The sequence below is a fragment of the Bombina bombina genome, chromosome 4 (assembly GCF_027579735.1).
Source record: "Bombina bombina isolate aBomBom1 chromosome 4, aBomBom1.pri, whole genome shotgun sequence".
NCBI lineage: Eukaryota > Metazoa > Chordata > Amphibia > Anura > Bombinatoridae > Bombina > Bombina bombina.
In genome coordinates this window covers 988,010,402-988,030,890 of record NC_069502.1, presented here as the reverse complement: position 1 = coordinate 988,030,890, position 20,489 = coordinate 988,010,402, and positions in this window count along the sequence as shown.

The following is a 20,489-nucleotide window of genomic DNA, read 5'->3' as shown; positions in this document are numbered from 1 at the left end:
TGTAATGAGAAGGGGTGTGGTCTAATGACATCAACACCCTATATCAGGTGTGCATAATTATTAGGCAACTTCCTTTCCTTTGGCAAGATGGGTCAAAAGAAGGACTTGACAGGCTCAAAAAAGTCAAAAATAGTGAGATATCTTGCAGAGGGATGCAGCACTGTTAAAATGGCAAAGCTTCTGAAGCGTGATCATCGAACAATCAAGCGTTTCATTCAAAATAGTCAACAGGGTTGCAAGAAGCGTGTGGAAAAACCAAGACGCAAAATAAGTGCCCATGAACTTAGAAAAGTCAAGCGTGCAGCTGCCAAGATGCCACTTGCCACCAGTTTGGCCATATTTCAGAGCTGCAACATCACTGGAGTGCCCAAAAGCACAAGGTGTGCAATACTCAGAGACATGGCCAAGGTAAGAAAGGCTGAAAGACGACCACCACTGAACAAGACACACAAGCTGAAACGTCAAGACTGGGCCAAGAAATATCTCTAGACTGATTTTTCTAAGGTTTTATGGACTGATGAAATGAGAGTGAGTCTTGATGGGCCAGATTGATGGGCCCGTGGCTGGATTGGTAAAGGGCAGAGAGCTCCAGTCTGACTCAGACGCCAGCAAGGTGGAGGTGGAGTACTGGTTTGGGCTGGTATCATCAAAGATGAGCTTGTTGGGCCTTTTCGGGTTGAGGATGGAGTCAAGCTCAACTCCCAGTCCTACTGCCAGTTTCTGGAAGACACCTTCTTCAAGCAGTGGTACAGAAAGAAGTCTGCATCCTTCAAGAAAAACAGGATTTTCATGCAGGACAATGCTCCATCACACGCGTCCAAGTACTCCACAGCGTGGCTGGCAAGAAAGGGTATAAAAGAAGAAAATATAATGACATGGCTTCCTTGTTCACCTGATCTGAACCCCTTTGAGAACCTGTGGTCTGGGAGGCTGTGGTTGCTGCTGCACGCAATGTTGATGGTGAACAGATCAAAACACTGACAGAATCCATGGATGGCAGGCTTTTGAGTGTCCTTGCAAAGAAAGGTGGCTATATTGGTCACTGATTTGTTTTTGTTTTGTTTTTGAATGTCAGAAATGTATATTTGTGAATGTTGAGATGTTATATTGGTTTCACTGGTAAAAATAAATAATTGAAATGGGTATATATTTGTTTTTTGTTAAGTTGCCTAATAATTATGCACAGTAATAGTCACCTGCACACACAGATATCCCCCTAAAATAGCTATAACTAAAAACAAACTAAAAACTACTTCCAAAACTATTCAGCTTTGATATTAATGAGTTTTTTGGGTTCATTGAGAACATGGTTGTTGTTCAATAATAAAATTAATCCTCAAAAATACAACTTGTCTAATAATTCTGCACTCCCTGTATATATATATATATATATATATATATATATATATATATATATATATATATATATATATATATATATATATATATATACTGTGTGTGTGTATATATATATATATATATATACTGTGTGTGTGTATATATATATATATATATATACTGTGTGTGTGTATATATATATATATATATATATATATATATATATTCTATGTGAATAACATTGGAATGGGAATTCATGTCGGGTTTAGCACACATAAACAAAATTAGGTTATTGCGCAGGTATGGGTCTTTCACTGTCCATTGAAGTCAACGTGCGATATTGCACGTTGCACTTTTTTCATTTGTTGTTTTTGCTCACACGCTTACTTTTTACTTTTTAAAGTGACAGTATTTATATTGCCATTTGATAGTACAGATTACTATAAACTATTTCATATAAACCCATCATTATTTAATATTATTTTTGTTAACATTATGCAATAGGAAGAGTTAAAGGGAAAGTAAAGTCAAAATTAAACTTTCATGATAGAGCATGCAATTTTCTAATTTTCTTTGTTCTATTGATATCCTTTGTTGAAGGAGTAGCAGTTCATTACTTTGAACTATTTGCTGATTTTTGGCTGCACATATATGCCTCTGTTTACCTAGTTCCCTGTGGTGCGTTGCTGCTACATCCATAAAGGTTTCAAAGAGGATTAACCACGTTTTATAATTGAAGTTTATTGGAAAGTTGTTTGATATTGCATACGCTATCTGAATCATAAAAAACAAATTCTGTGTTTCATTTCCCTTTAATTTTGCTTTGTCACATTTAAATTCCAGAATAAATGTTCCTTGACTTTGTTTTGTCATTCAAATACTTATATTAATTTTACATATTGCTTAAAAAATAGAATATTTTTATATTAAAAAAACACCTTTGAAAATTGGAAATGAACACCTGAATATTGACTCATTTAAAAATAAATATATTTTTTTATTTACTATAATGTTACATTACTGTTTAAATAACACATTTAATATAGCAGAGTGTAATATTTACTTGTGATCATCAAATCAAATGCCTGCCAAACATTCAATAATAATTTAAGGCAAACAGATCTGGCCAACAAATATGCCAAAATATTCACCCATTCTAAAAATTGCCTGTAATAGAGAAATCACCCAATTTTTAAATTCTGCATTAAAGGGACATGGGACCCAATATTTTTATTTCATGATTCAGAGTGCACACTTAAAATAAAAGTAATTTACTTATGTTATCAAATTTACTTTGTTTTCTTTGTATTCTTTGTTGACAAACAGGTCGGCTCAGTAGCGTGCACATGTCTGAAACTGGCAGCAGATTTTTAAGAGCAATTTTAATAATGCTACACATTTACGAGAACTCTATGTGGCAGCACTGTTTGCTGCAATGTAGTGCGCCATATACATTCAAGGAACCTACATTGGTGTATTCTTCAACAAAGAATACCATTAGAAAAAAAAAATGAATTTGATAATAAAAGAAAATTTGATTTTTTTTTAAAATAATTGTACACTCCAAATCAAATGGGGTTTCATGAACCTTTAAATTGGGGTATTCACTTCATGCTTGCTGTCTTAATGTGAATTTAACATTAAAGTAATTATTTCCTCTATGTGTAGCATATGTTTGTTTATCAATGCACTGCAAAATATCTACTTACAAAAAAAAATCATTTTGTCAACTTAGAACATACCACATAATGAAATTATGAGTACTGTTTACCTTATTATCTTTAATATGGCTCTTACAGACAGATAAAATAATCTCCTGTGCAGAAGAAGCAATCAATATGTAGAATGTATAGAGTACAGAATCCTGTGGAATTCACTCGGCTAGATTTAGAGTTTTGCGGCCAAAGGGGTGCGTTAGCTACGCATGGTTTTTCCCCCGCACCTTTTAAACAACGCTGGTATTTAGAGTTCTCTGAAGGGCTGCGTTAGGCTCCAAAAAGGGAGCGTACAGGCATATTTACCGCCACTTCAACTCTCAATACCAGCAGTGCTTACGGACGCGGCCAGCTTAAAAAACGTGCTTGTGCACGATATCCCCATAGGAAACAATGGGGCAGTTTTAGCTGGAAAAAAACCTAACACCTGCAAAAAAGTAGCGTTCAGCTCCTAACGCAGCCCCATTGTTTCCTATGGGGAAACACTTCCTATGTCTGCACCTAACACCCTAACATGTACCCCGAGTCTAAACACCCCTAACCTTACACTTAGGCTCCAAAAAGGGAGCGTACAGGCATATTTACCGCCACTTCAACTCTCAATACCAGCGGTGCTTACGGAAGCGGCCAGCTTAAAAAACGTGCTCGTGCATGATATCCCCATAGGAAACAATGGGGCAGTTTTAGCTGGAAAAAAACCTAACACCTGCAAAAAAGCGTTCAGCTCCTAACGCACCCCCATTGTTTCCTATGGGGAAACACTTCCTATGTCTGCACCTAACACCCTAACATGTATCCCGAGTCTAAACACCCCTAACCTTACACTTATTAACCCCTAATCTGCCGCAGTGGAGGCTACTCCATTGGAGCACACTCGCACGTGCCCCCCACAGCCCAGAGGAAAGAAAAAAAGCCCAGAGAAAAGAAAAAAAAAAAAAACAGAAAAAAAAATATAATTTTTCAAAAAAAATATATATTTTTTTTTTACCCCCAGAAGAAAAAAAATTTGTTTCTATTTTTTTTTTAATACATTATTATTATTATTTGTTGTGCCCTGCCTGGCCCCCTACTGTTTGAACTGAACATACACATCATCACAGTGACAGTCACACACCCAGCCACTGTACTGCTGTACACTTATCCAGTCCCTAAGCGCACGTGCGATAGAGAATCTATGGCACTGTGTCTGTGCGCATGCTAAATTTGGCTGCTGCGCAGCTCCCAGCCTCCTCATCCCCTTAGACGGCTGATCGCACACTTCAGCCTGTGCGAGGGGTGGGAGGCGTTAAGAGCGAGCCCAGGCAGCAGCCAGTGACACAGGAGAAGAGCCGAGTCTGAGCGTCATCACTAACAGTCACGTGATGACGCTTGAGACGCTCCTCCCAGCTCAACGGCGCGAAATCTCATTGCGGAGATAGTCGTTGAGCTGAGAGGAGCTCAATTTGTGTTGTCTTGTTCTGAGACTCTGAGTGACACTGTCTGCCCGCTCTGGCGATATTTTGAGTCTGACTCTCTGAGATATCAATCATATTATACTACTTATATAAATATTTGGCATTAATTATCCAGCAGCAATTATTATCCATCCCAGGATTCCCATCTCAGTTTCATCTGACTACTGACTTGAGGACTCACTTACAGTTACTTAGTTACTTAGATTAGTTAGCGGCAGCAGGCAGGCTGAGGCCTGAGGGTGAGGCAGGAGGCAGTTAGATAGATAGAGTTAGTTTTTTCTCTGACGCTCACTACAGCAACAGCCAGAAGTTGACCAAGGTGCCAGGGGCAGGCCAGCTACACAGTACAGAGGCCTGCAGTGCAGAGCAGCCATAGACTGAGACAAGACAGAGTAGAGAGGAGTTAAGTAGGACTCAGGGAGAGCCTGGAGACCATATTTAATTAATAATTTTTTAGACTAGACTCTAGACTAGAGATAGAGAGTGGACAGTTTAGAATTTTTTTTTGTAAAACTTATTTAAATTTACTAGTTTAAATAACACAGCCAGCATACTAATTTTAGAGATCTTGAGTACAGTACTGTACAGTATTTTACACAGTCTGGACTGTCACAGAGAGACTGAGAGGCCTGAGCAGCAGAGTAGTTTTAATTACATAATTTACATTTACTAGTTGACCGTTGACGGCTGTCGCGGCTGCTGCTTGTTGTAAATATAATAATACTATAAAAGTTTTTAATTTTTTTCCTAGTTTTTTAAAAAGCAGTTAACTGCTGTAGCCTGCAGATAGGCAGTAAACCTGCATAGATATAGTTATATATTTTATAACAACAAAAATACTTCTTAACTACAAGTTAGATATTTTAGAACAGCAAAACTTTTTACCTACAAGTTATATATTTTAGAACAGCAAATCTTTTTACCTACAAGTTATCTATTTAAGAACAGCAAAAATACTTACCTACAAGTTAGATATTTTAGAACAGCAAAACTACTTACCTACAAGTTAGATATTTTAGAACAGCAAAACTACTTACCTACAAGTTAGATATTTTAGAACAGCAAAACTTTTTACCTGCAAGTTATATATTTTAGAACAGCAAAAGTACTTACCTACAAGTTCTATATTTGATATCAGCTGTAAAGCTAATTACCTACAAGTTATATATTCCATAAAAAACGCCAAACGACTGGCCTACTAGTTTTAGACAGTTGACCGTTGACGGCTGTCGCGGCTGTTGCTTGCTATAATTAGAATACTATCAAAGTATTTTAGTTGTTAATTATTTTCATATTTTTTTACAAAGTAGTTAACTGCTGCAGACTGCAGCTAGGCATTAAACCTGCATATAGTTATATATTTTATAACAAGAAAAAAGCTTACCTACAGTTAGATATTTTAGAACAGAAAAACTTTTTACCTCCAAGGTATATATTTTAGAACAGCAAAACTTTTTACCTACAAGTTATCTATTTTAGAACAGCAAAAATACTTACCTACAAGTTAGATATTTTAGAACAGCAAAACTACTTACCTACAAGTTAGATATTTTAGAACAGCAAAACTTTTTACCTGCAAGTTATATATTTTAGAACACCAAAAGTACTTACCTACAAGTTCTATATTTTATATCAGCTGTAAAGCTAATTACCTACAAGTTATATATTCCATAAAAAACGCCAAACGACTGGCCTACTTGTTTTAGACAGTTGACCGTTGACGGCTGTCGCGGCTGCTGCTTGCTATAATTAGAATACTATCAAAGTATTTTAGTTGTTAATTATTTTCATAGTTTTTTACAAAGTAGTTAACTACTGCAGACTGCAGATAGGCATTAAACCTGCATATAGTTATATATTTTATAACAAGAAAAAAGCTTACCTACAGTTAGATATTTTAGAACAGCAAAACTTTTTACCTACAAGTTATATATTTTAGAACAGCAAAACTTTTTACCTACAAGTTATATATTTTAGAACAGCAAAACTTTTTACCTACAAGTTATATATTTTAGAACAGCAAAACTTTTTACCTATAACTTATATATTTTAGAACAGCAAAACTACTTACCTACAAGTTCTATATTTTATATCAGCTGAAAAGCTAATTACCTACAAGTCATATATTTTATAACAGCTGCAAAACTACTTACCTACAAGTTGTATATTTTATAACAGCTGCAAAGCTAATTACCTACAAGTTGTATCATTTATAACAGCTGCAAAGCTACTAACCTACAAGTTTTATATTTTATAACATCAAAACTACTTGTCTAAAAGTTATATATATTATAACAGCAAAACTACGTTGTCTAAAAGTTATATATATATTATAACAGCAAAACTACTTACGTACAACGGTACAAGTTATATATTTTATAACAGCAAAGGACTGTTCTTTGTGTGTAAACTAAGAGTTAAGATGGCACTTAGTAAAATTAGTGTGTCTGAGCTAAAGCAATTACATTTTTCAACATTGCCCATGGAAAGAAAAATGGAAATTAAAATGCTCCGGCCAACACCTAGGCTTAACCTTACCCAGGTAACAAAATGTAAAACTAGAGATTTCAGAAGAGAATTCAAACCCGAGGTATATGATAAATATCCATGGATTTGTGGCTGTGAATTATCTAACAGGCTCTTTTGTTTTTATTGTCTCCTGTTTGCAAAACAAAGTGGTGAATCAAGCTGGGTGAGTTCTGGTGTCGCCGATTTATCACATTTAAGTCAAAAAATAAATAAACATAGTTGCTCCCAATCACATTTAAACTCCACATTAGAGTTTAATTTGTTAGGAAGGGTTGATATTCGACAACAACTTGACAGTGCATATCGTTTAAATATTAAAAAACATAATGAGCAAGTAACGAAAAATCGTTATGTTCTTTCGAAAATAATTAATTGTATTTTATTTTGCGGCGCATTTGAACTTGCACTTCGAGGACATGATGAACGCGAGGATTCATTAAATCCAGGCATTTTCAGAGGTCTTATAAACTTCTCAGCAGAACTTGATGCATCTCTAAAAGAACATCTTGCTAGTGCCACTGTTTTTAAAGGAACGTCAAAAGAAATTCAAAACGATTTATTAGACTGTATGCTTACTGTTTGCCAGAACCAAATAAAAAAGGAAATCTCAAAAGCAAGTTTTGTAGCAGTGATAGCAGATGAAACAACTGATGTTTCATCTGCCTTCCAATTGGTTGTTGTTTTTCGATACATTATAGGTAACGGTCAACCGGTTGAGAGATTCTGGGAATTCACTAATCCAGCTGGACATGATGCAGAATCTATAGCTACATGTATCCAGAATAATTTGGAAAAAGTTATAGACAACCCAGAAAAATTGATATCACAGAGTTACGACGGTGCAAGCGTGATGAGTGGTCAGCATGCAGGTGTTCAGGCTATAATTAAACGTACCTACAAGAATGCACATTTTGTGCATTGCTACGCACATCAACTCAATTTGATTGTCAGCCAAGCAAGCAGTCAGAATCAACAAGTTCGAGTATTTTTTTCTAACCTAAGTGACATTACTAACTTTTTTAGTAACTCGCCACAACGGATAGCTATTCTAGATGAAACTGTTAGAAGAAGGATACCTCATGGTTCAGCCACCAGGTGGAATTTCAAGAGTCGAACCGTCAATACAGTGTTTGAAAACAGGGAACAGTTAATTGAATGTATGGAAAAAATAGAGTCAACATCGAAAAAAGAAATAGCAATAAATCAAGCAGGGGCTATTCGGCGTATGTTACAAGACTCGGTATTTGTGTTTTGGCTTTCAGTTTTTAACAATATTATGCCACATGTAGATGTGTTATACAACCAACTTCAGAAAACACTAACAGACGCGGCACTTATTCGAAAACATGTTAACACTTTCCAGCAGACAATGGAAAACGAAAGGAAAAGAATGGACACAGTGATCATGACGATATCAGAAACAGAGGAAACATCAAGGAAAAGGAAGAGAGAAAATATTCACATTACTCAGACTGTGGCAGCTAAAGAGATATGCGATGTTATCACGAATCAAGTAAAAGATAGATTTTCTTTTATAACTCACTACTCGGCTGTTTCTCTCCTCCAAGCGGAAAAATTTGCAGATTACGAGAAAAATTTTCCAAATCAGCTTCTTGAACAAACATCAGCGGTTTATGACATATTACAGAAAGATCGCCTGAAAACGGAACTAGGAGTAATTTACAGAAGACCAGATTTCCGAAATATGAATGGTGCCATCAGTCTTCTACAGTTTGTAATAGAAAATAACTTGGACAGTACTTTTTCGGAGACCTACAAACTGTTGCAAATTATTTCGACTATTCCCGTGACAACTGCTGAGGCTGAGAGATGTTTCTCAACTTTAAAACGAGTTAAGACATTTCTAAGGAGCACCATGACTGAGGAAAGACTGACTGCTCTAGCCATGCTCACAATTGAAAAACAATTGATCAATGACATGCCTACATTCACTGAAAATGTTATTGATTTATTTGCCTCAAAAAAAGACAGGCGGATTGACTTAATTTACAAAAATTGTACTTGAGTTATCAACATTCTGTTTTAATCTTTACCTTTGAAGTTAATTATTAAGCACTAGTGTAATAGAAATAATCTTCTTTTGTAGAAAGTAAAATGTTGGTGTATTTATCTTAATGTTGCCACAGCCTTTGGCTGCATTGCCTAATATCGAACACTGGGGGCTAGGGCAACAATAATTGAGATGTGGTTTTATTTCTCTATAAAGTGGAAGGTTCTTTAAATCCAGGAATATATTTTCATAAATGTACATTCAAGAGTATACCCTGATGAACCCCTGAGACACACACTGGCTGTGGGGGTGAAACGGTCGTTGGTATTGTTGTGTTTGCAACACTTATGGGTGTTGTTTCAGGAGCAAGGTCGACTTAACTCCTGTATTTTCATGAACATTTCTTGGTTAAAATATGGTTTTCTAGCTCGCATGGCTATCATATACCAGTTTAGAATGGAGTGCTGCCCTATCTATTTCCTTTTGGGCAGTAAACTGTGAGATGGAGAACTCAACCTAATCTCTCTTTATTTCCTGCAACGGTGCAAGTGATTTAAGCAGTTGGGAGAGCTGCGCTTCAAGTGACGGTACATCTTGGTAGAGAGTAACGGCTTTTCAGTGGGCAGCGCTGAGGGGAGACCTGGTTTCTTTCCAGTATAGCCGGACACAGAGTCATCTCATCTATCAGCTATCAGCTATAACACAAGTAAATGCAAGTGGTGGAAAGTGTGTATGTTTTTTATGATACTTCTTGAAACAGACGGCATTTGCTGCAAAGCTTTCGGAGAAGCCTGGTTCTTCTTTTTCTCATCAGCCGCTTGCCGAGCCTACATACACACCCCTTTGCGAACAAGCCACGGATTGGATTTCGGTGACAACTGGGAAACTCCTCTCTTGTGACGTCAGACGCAAACATACAGGCTTCGTGTGAGCGGTGCACCCGCTAAGAGGTTACCAAACATAAAGCTAAGTTTGCCTGTTTTACAAGGATATTATTTCCTACACCTTGTCACACATGGAACTTGTGTATACGTATTTCATTATACGGACAATTCTTGCTTTAATCTGATAAGTGTATGCATCGTTTGATTAATAGGCTGTGAATTGTATATCTTTAAGCCTGTATATGCTCTCATCTTGCTTTGTCTTTCTAATGAAGTATACCCTTCTATCTTATGTTTCACAGTGTGATATTTGCACGCTTGACTAGCTGTGTATACAATAATATATATGCATATAATATATACCCTGTGATGTTAGCTTCTTGAGATAGAAATTAGCATACGTATGCTTAGGCAGTTAACTCTTCATTTCTATTTTACCTTGATTTGTTCTTTTTTAAACTTAGGTTACTTTTGCCTGGCCTGGCCAAATTTAGTAACTCACTATATGTGTTTGGGAAAATAAATTGGAATATATTTTAAATAACAGTCGTTCTGTGTGCTCTTTGAATCCCTTGCTTTTTTCAAATTACTAACATATAATTTGAATATTTCTCTTTCTAAAATTTATTTTTCATAAATCTAAATAAGGGTAGCACCAGTTTTGGACTTAGACAGCATTTATAGATCTACTCTCTCATATTTTCTTTACTTAGTGTACATTCAAGATACTTATTATTTCGCAGCTTTGATTAATCATTTGGTTAATATATATGTTATTATATAATTTAACTGAGCATGTATATTTTAACACTAGACATGGGTATACTGAAGAGTATGGATTCTTGTATATTAATTTAAATATTAGACATGGTCATAATATTAAATATTATAAATATATATATATAAATATATATATATATATATATACTTCCTACTGATAATATCTTAAGAGATTAACTTAATAGTCATTTTGCAAACAGGATCTTGTTTTTATTGTCTCCTGTTTGAAAAACAAAGTGGTGATTCAAGTTGGGTGAGTTATGGTGTCGCCGATTTATCACATTTAACTCCAAAAATATAAATAATTGCTACTAATCACATTTTTACTCCCCATTAGAGTTTAATTTGCTATGAAGGATTGATATTCGCCAACAACTTGTCAGTGCATATTGTTTGAATGTTAAAAAACACAAACATCAAGTAACCACAAATCGTTATGTTCTTTCCCAAATTATGAATTGTATTCTATTTTCCGGCGCATTTGAGCTTTCACTTCGAGGACATGATGAACGCGATGATTCATTAAATATTGGGAGACTTAAAAGGATTGTAATTTAATACTTAGTTAGTATGATACTAATAATCAGCTATACTATAGTATTAACTATTTGAAATCAATTGATTAATCATTTCATATTCTGATATTACATTGCATTTAATTAGAATTCTGTAGTGATTAATTTATTGTAACAATATTTATATTTCCTTATTATCCCACTTTAATATAAATATATTCCATATTTGAAGTCATTCCTTAATAAAGTATAGGAGTATATAAAACTATATGAAAATTAGGTACAAGTCATTTCATATGAAATTTTGTCTTCTATATGCTTGGATCGATTCTGAGCTAGAAAACCTTTCCAGACGTATATGTGGATTCAGACCTTCAAAAGTATTGTTAGTCTCATCATTTGTATATCATACAAGGGATAATTACTTTCCTGAAGATTGAGCATATCTGAACTAAAGTACAGAATTGTTTCTCTGTCACCCCAGAGAGGTAACATGGTTATCTTGTTTGTAGAGATCTAATCTCATTAAGCGATGAAGTAAAGAATCTTTTGAAGCTTAAACTTTAACAAATGTTCCCTTTGTATATTTTTTAGATATCCTGCCTGTGAGCTGTATTGGAGCATAGTATTTATATATAATTGAAGTTACATTTCATAAAAATATATTTCATATCTCTGAGTACATTACTTTAATACAGTTTGAGTGCATGAAATCATATACAGTTGTATGCAAAAGTTTAGGCACCTCTGACAATTTCCATGATTTTCAGTTATAAATAATTGGCTGTTTGGATCAGTAATTTCATTTTGATCTATCAAATAAATGAAGGACACTGTAAAAATTCAGTATTGAAATTAGGTTTATTGGATTAACAGAAAATGTGCAATATGCATCAAAAGAAAAATAGACAGGTGCATACATTTGTGCACCCTTGTTATTTTGTTGATTTGAATACCTGTAACTACCTAGCACTGATTAATTGGAAGACAAAATTGGTTTGGTGAGCCCATTAAGCCTTAAACTTCATAGACAGGTGTATCCAATCATGAGAAAAGGTTTTAAGGTGGCCAATTGCAAGTTGTTCTCTATGACTCTCCTCTGAAGAGTGGTAACATGGGGGCCACAAAACAACTCTCAAATGACCTAAAAACAAAGATTGTTCAACATCATGGTTTAGAGGAAGGCTACAAAAAGTTATTGCATAGATTTAAGATGTCAGTGTCCACTGTGAGGAACATAGTCAGCATGGTGAGGATATGGAAGACCACAGGCACAGTTCTTGTTAAGGGCAGAAGTGGCAGGCCAAGTAAAATATCGGATAGGCAAAGGATGATAAGAACGGTCAAAAACAGCCCACAGACCACCTCCAAAGACCTGTACTACTGGGAATATTGTTGAGGGTCTCATGGATTACACTCAATATCAGCAGATACTTGAGAATAATGTTGAGGAATTAGTCACAAACTTCAGTTGAAGTTACCCCCAGGCCGGGGCTGGATATTTCAAGAAGACGATGACCAAAAACACTGCTGGTTCAAATGGGTGGGGCCATTTGATGGGCGTGACTTTCACAAAGGGGTGTGGTTTTTAAAAATGGGTGTGTCTTGTTAAAAGGGGCGTGGTTTTTAAAAGGGGCGTGTTTTTCAAAGAGGCGTGGCTTTCGAATAGGGGCAGGGTCTTGTGCACCCCCATCCTAAAAATTCACCAGCCGCCACTGATCTGCCGCCCCCACTATCGCTGACCCCTGCATTACACTTTTAACCGCTAATCTGCCGCTCCGGACACCGCCGCAACCTACATTATCCCTATGTACCCTAATCTGCTGCCCCTAACATCGCCGACCCCTATATTATATTTATTAACCCCTAATCTGCCCCCCCCAACGTCGCCGCTACCTACCTACACTTATTAACCCCTAATCTGTTGTTAGGGGCAGCAGATTAGGGGTTCATAGGGATAATGTAGGTTGCAGCGGTGTGCGGTCGGCAGATTAGGGGTTAAAAATTGTATTAGAGTGGCGGCGATGTAGGGGGACCTCGGTTTAGGGGTGCATAGGTAGTTTATGGGTGTTAGTGTAATTTAGAGCACAGTAGTTAAGAGCTTGATGAACCGGCGTTAGCCCATAAAGCTCTTAACTCCTGACTTTTTTCTGCGGCTGGAGTCTTTAGAGTTCTAATGCTCACTTCAGCCAAGACTCTAAATACCGGCGTTAGAAAGATCCCATTGAAAAGATAGGATACGCAATTGACGTAAGGGGATCTGCGGTATGGAAAAGTCGCGGCTGGAAAGTGAGCGTTAAACCCTTTCCTGACTGACTCTAAATACCAGAGGCTGGCCAAAACAAGCGTTAGGACCCCCTAACGCTGGTTTGGACGGCTAACGCAGAACTCTAAATCTAAATGTTCTTCTGAGTTGAATTACAGACAAAGCAGGTAAAATACATTTAAAAACTACAATCCAAAATTATTATTTTTTTACTGAGCATAATTAAATATTTCTGAGAAATTCAATGTTGATTTTAATGTGCCTTAAAACAATGCAGTTTTTTTTATTTTATTATTTTGATTGAAGGAACACTCAAGTCAAAATTAAACTTTAATGATTCAGATAGAGAATGCAATTTTAAAAAACTTTCCAATTTACTTCCATTAGCAAAATATGCAGTCTTTTTATTTTTACACTTTTTGAGTCACCAGCTACTACTGAGCATGTGCAAGAATATACATATATGCATTTTTGAGTGGCTGATTAACCCCCCCCATATCACCACATACTCACTGCAAGTATCTAACTGTTAAACCCCTATGCCGCCGCATACCCTTCGCAAGTATCTAACTATTAACCCCTAGGCAGCCATATTCCCCAAATGCAAATTAACCTAACACCTAACCCCCCTCTAAACTAAACCCCCTAAGTTATCAAAAAATAAAAATAAATATTAAACTATAAACTGACAAACCACAAACGAAATCTAACTCTACTCTACCTAACACCTAACCCCCCCTCCAAACTACCCCCCCACTAAACTAAACCACCCCCCTAAACTAACCGCACTAAGTTACAAAGAGATAATAAACTACAGTATCCAAAATAAAAAAAATACAATTATACCTAACACTAAACTACATTGCCCATAAAATAAAAAATGCACCCAAAAAACAAAAAACAAAAAACCTAACACTAAAATAAATTACAATAGCCCTTAAAAAGGCCTTTTGTAGGGCATTACAAAAAACCCTCTACAGTACAAGAAACCCTCACACCCAAAATAACTAAATCTATCTAAAAAAAGCTAGCCTAGAAAATAAAAATTAAAATAAAAAAACATTTTTAAAAATAAAAATCCATCTGAAAAAAGCCCTAACTAACCCCAAAAATGGTACTCACGGTTGGGTAATCCTCTTGATCCAACCTTGGGCCCTCTTCAGCCCATCTTCATGGTAGCGTACTTCTGTGGTCTCTTTGACCGCCTCCACTTCACAATCCTTATCAATGACGAGGCCCTCTTCATCCTGGCTCCTGGCGCAGGGGTCCCATCTTTGCAAATGTGGACTTCTGCGAACTCTTCCACTACCTCTGCTTCGCATCTTCTTTTCTTCAGCTCTCTTAGGGAAGCTCTCCTCTTTATGTGGTTGCCGCTGCACATTGAAATTCCGAAGACACAGAACCCCAATATATAGGGGAACCACTTAATCCTGATTGGCTAATTTTAAATCAGAAAATAGAGAGAAGTAATCTGCTGCACAGTTAAATAAAACACTGTCTTTATTAAATCCATTTAAAAATTAACAAAAAGGCAAAGAAGGCTCCGGAAGGAATAGGAGGTGTACAAATGACTTGGCTTATGCGTTTTGGCTTAAGCCGTATTCATAGCCCTGAATTCAAAACCTACAATTTAAACCCTAAAAACACTTGTAATGGGTTAAAAGCTGACACACCTCTTGACCTATTATATGAATGAATTACTCGTATGCTAGGAATGATCTCAGTGAAGCAAACATATAGTATCAAAGTAACAAGATCAAAGATACCTATTGTTACAATAAGATGTGTAACCTGCAAACAGAAAAGATGCCAATTATAGTATATTTCTATATTGCCTTTCTAATGCAATAACATCATATCCAATAACATCAATTATAGGGTATCGTCACACTATGGGGTCCATTTATCAAGCTCCGTATGGAGCTTGAAGGGCTGTGTTTCCGGCGAGCCTTCAGACTCGCCAGAAACACCAGTTATGGAGCAGCGGTCTAAAGACCATTGCTCCATAACCTTTCCACCTGCTCTGAGGAGGCGGACAGAGATCACGTGAAATTAACCCGATCGAATGCGATCGGGTTTATTGACACCCTTGCTAGCGGCCCCCTGCTAGGAATGCAGTTATGTATAACTATAATGATAATTATACTGTCTTTAATTAGAAATAATAAACACAACAAGCAACATTAATTACATTTTTTTGTTATAAAGTTTTTATTGAGGTGTTCGACACATACAAGAATAAACAACAGGATTTTACAGGCATCAGGTTGCTATAGACATGTTAACGTTAAACAGATACATGGTATGACACTTCCATTGTACTGTACAAATTGAAAACGTATATTAGGCTGGTTACACACCCTAAACAATCTAGGTTTAACTTTGGAATATAATAACATCAGTTAAAGAGACACTGAACCCAAACATTTTTCTTTTGTGATTCAGATAGAGCATGCAATTTTAAGCAACTTTCTAATTTACTCTTATTATCAAATTTTCTTCATTCTCTTGGTATCTTTATTTAAAATGCAAGAATGTAAGTTTAGATGTCTGCCCATTTTTGGTGAACAACCTGGGTTGTTTTTGCCGATTGGTGGATAAATTCATCCACCAATAAAAAAAGAGCTGTCCAGTGGTCTGAACCCAAAAAAAGCTTAGATGCCTTCTTTTTCAAATAAAGATAGCAAGAGAACGAAGAAAAATTGATAATAGGAGTAAATTAGAAAGTTGCTTAAAATTGCATGCTCTATCTGAATCACGAAAGACAAAATTTGGGTTCAGTATCCCTTTAATAGGGTGAGAGATACAGAATAGTTTTAAGAATAATACCGTATGTGATAGTCTATCAAATTGTGTGACCTGTAAAAGTAGGACCTCATATTTTACTGGTTGTATGGCATTGGGGTAACTATTATGTGGGTCACATATGGACCAATTGAATGTAATCAGTTAGCAGGAGTGTCAGTTACACAGACAAGTTAGGGGCATGGGGTAAGAACAGCGGGCAATAGCCGCTCAAATATAAATATCTGGTATCTAGGGTTTGGGATAGGAGAAGAAAGACAAGAATAAGTAAATAAATAAAGAAACAAGTAGGGAGCTGGAGGCAAAAAAGTAAATTGTGATATGTCAATTCGAGCTGTATATGAACTATACTCCTATATGTGTTTTAAATCTTCAGTAGAGAACATTCTAAGCCTGCTCTAAACTAATGAAAAAGAAATATAAAAAAAGACCTCTCAGGGCTAGTCCTTGTTAGTTAGTAAGCAGATGTTTAAATCTATAAGATTGCATATATAGAGGTGGATTGTAGCAGGGGAAAGGTAGTAAATAAGAACCTATGCGACTTGTGGATGAAGCTCTAAAGACATCACCAATCTGTAGGAGAATGGGTGGTGTGTTAATGTTCACTGATGTAGATACAATAGCCTAATAGGAGTCAAATCACAAACATTAAGGGTACTCTCTGAAGAGCAGTGCAGGTTGTAACTATCGCTGTTATTGCAGCTAACACTTCAAATGTTATGCATGTGAGGTATAATATCTTCATGTAAAAGTATAGTTTTACAAGTGTTAAAGGAGCTCTATGAATCCTGCCTATAAAACTTCAACATTACTCTCCAATGTGGTCGAGGAGCAAGTAAGGGAAACAGTGTCATATTACCTTATTAAAACCACATCAAAATAAATAAAGTAGCACCGCATGGTAGAACTTAACTATTATTCTGTCCTCAGAGTGCTAGGAATGTAACAAGGGGAGGAGGGTCATGTAAAAGTTATTGGTGTCTAGGCTGATACCCAGAAGGTTATGTATGTAAGTAAAACCATTTAACCCACTCCAGATTTTGGGCAGACAAGGCAATATAGGACCAGGACACAGTTATGGCTCAGTGATTCCCTGAGGTCCCGCATCTGTGCTGACAGGGAGGCAAGAAAGTCCTGGGTAAAACAGTATAGTGACCTGCATTCCTTCTTAGGTAGAGTTAAGTCCCATGTGAGTATTTTCTCCCATTCATGTCTGGGGGGCTCTCGTGGAAAGGTAATATGTGTCCCAGTACTAGCTGCTCCTGTGAATAGCTCAATCGCAGGGCAGCTATGAGAGAATGTCCCGGTGTTTAAAGTCTCCACGTGAGGCAATGGACCCACCATCCTTGAAGCGTTTTGTGCAATGGATGTTTCACTGTCTCTCGTATAGTTCTTTCTAGCTAGTCCTGGGGGGATCCCAACACTCCTCTGTTGCGGAGTCGCCCGCAAGGCTTGTGGTAGATGTTTGGCAAGATCCATCAGTGCTAGGAGGCTTTGCTTGAGATCACTAAAATGATCTGCTGATCGATGTAGTATCACATCCTCCCCTTTGACCACAGGTTCCATATCTCTGGGAGATTAGGATAGTTATATATAAGCAGCTTCCGGAAAGTGTTACAGGGACTGTCACCTATTGTTGTCTTTCAGTAGTTTTCGGCCCAGATACCAGCGGGAAAAAAGGGGGGAAGGGTAAGGGGGGGTTTCAGCAGCTCTGAACGTGAAAAGGAAAATATCATTAAGCAAGGCAGGTAAATTAAGAATAGGGAAAGTCTGGTTGCAGGTCCAGGTCTTGTCCCATTGGTTTCTGAGTCTGTGGCTTGCTATTTGATGATAGTGCAGACTATTCCGCCTTAGTAGGTAAGAAGATGAGGCCTAAAATGGCAGCTTGGTTCTTTAGTGGTTCAGAGCTGCTTCATACCGGAGCTTTGTGTCAGAGCTTACTCTCTTTAGTCTCCGCCAAATGAGCTGGTTTAAGTACCACTTGGTAAGGCATGTAAATAGAGACAAGAGTTAAGTATTTTCCTGAGAAACAATGGCTTTTAGTAGCTTAATATAGTGTTGGTTTGGAGAGCTCTGTGTAAAAGCGTCTGCTCTGCTTGGCAGTTGGCTCCGCCCCCCCAACATTAATTACATTTTAATTTATATGCAAACATTTAAACATTATGCATTCTACATATCAATGCATCATTTTAAATATTGAATATTTATGTGTAGGGCATTAGCTTCTACAGTTAGTTTTAGGTTATGGCAAATTAGGGGTGAATGTTTAAATTATATGCATAGTCATGCACAATGCATATGGTTTAAAGTATTGTCGATATCTTAAAAGGGATTTTATGTTTGCAACAATAGCAAGCAACTATTAAACTATTAAACCCTGTTGTACATGACAATGCATATTTTGTCAAGGAGATTAGGTAAATGCTGGAAGGCCGGCAAAACTGGAGTTGAGCCCCGGTCTGCCACTTCTTCAAAGGGGTGTCGATCGAGTAGGGTGCAGGGGATCAAGTTGCCCTTTTAGTATGTTGTGGGTAATTTTATGAGTCACCTAGGGATACCACTTGTTTGGGGGACTACTTTCTGGGAGAATGGGGGACACTTCAAATTTGGTCCCCTATTCCTCACCGAAGGTAGCTCACACTAACAAGTAGGCCAACTTCAAATAGGGCCCCACGGCAGCAGCAATATGCCGACGATCGGCAATGTCTGCTATGTGGGTGGTGACTTCACACTCCCATTGACTTCTATGGTAGAGATATCGCCAATTGCCGGTATTACTCGGACACGCTGTGTTATTGCATTGTCTTTTTATAATGCATTTGTTAATTATGCAAATCTACTGTATTTTTTCCTCCTTTGAGTATACTGCTGTATTTCACAATGCTTGAATGTGTGTTCTTAGGTTTAAAAAAATGAATATGAATTTAAGTAGATAGAATATGTGAATGCTATCATTCTGTATATTAATGTTGTAAATATACATTAAACAAACACTTTTCCATGTCTATGAACTGCTATGTTAATATATTTAATATATAATATAACGATTTATAGTAATTTTCTTTTGAATGGAAACTTGATAAATATGTATTGTCCTTTTCAGACATTATAAGAAAGATTTTTCAGTCACAGAACATGGTTTGTAATTGAAATATCTTTTACTGTCTATTAAATTTGTTTGTTTATGGTAATGTTAAAGATCATTCCATCTCGAGTTTCCTTAATATAAAATACTGCTTATTTTCAAGCTCCAGGGAATTACAAACGTAATGAATAATAGGAAGTTAAAAGCATGATCTATACTGCTGCACATATTTCAAATCATTGACCTATTGCACCTAACATCTCTAGTAACAGATAAAAAATTTTACCAACTGTTTAAGTGTAGTATGAATTCTATGATATTTAAAATTATGTATAGAAGAAAATATATTTTCAGAAAACAAAAAATGCCAGAAACAGAGGTTATTATTTTATAAGTTGCTGTAGATTCAGAGCTAAGACTTTTCTGAAATGGTAGAATATCCTGAAATAACATTCCAGTATGGATAAATATAGCAAATATAGCACATTATTAAGTCTACACATTTAGTTAAATAGAATAAATGGTATTCTAAACATAATTGGTTAGCTGAACTATGCTTAAATGGTAGCAGTTGTTCTTAATCTACAGTATATGTACAATGCATAACAAACTGTAGCAATCTACAGTTAAAGGGACACTAAACCCAAATTTTTTTCTTTCATGATTAAGATAGAGCATGCAAATTTAAACAACTTTCTAATTTACTCCTATTATCAATTTTTCTTTGTTCTCTTGCTTTCTTTATTTAAAAAGAAGGCATCTAAGCTATTTTTTTGGTTCAGAGCCATGGAAAGCACCTGTTTATTGGTGGGTGAATTTATCCACCAATCAGCAAGAACAACACAGTGTGTTCACCAAAAATGGGCCGGCATCTAAACTTACATTCTTGCATTTCAAATAAAGATACCAAGAGAATGAAGAAAATTAGATAATTTGAGTAAATTAGAAAGCTGCTTAAAATTGCATGCTCTATCTGAATCACAAAAGAAAAAATGGGTTCAGTGTCCCTTTAATGCTTTTAACTTGGTAAGATTTCCTGGTCTCCTCCAAATAAGGTGTCATCGTTTGGTAGTATTTAGCCCAAACTCTTGCTAAGACTCATTATTA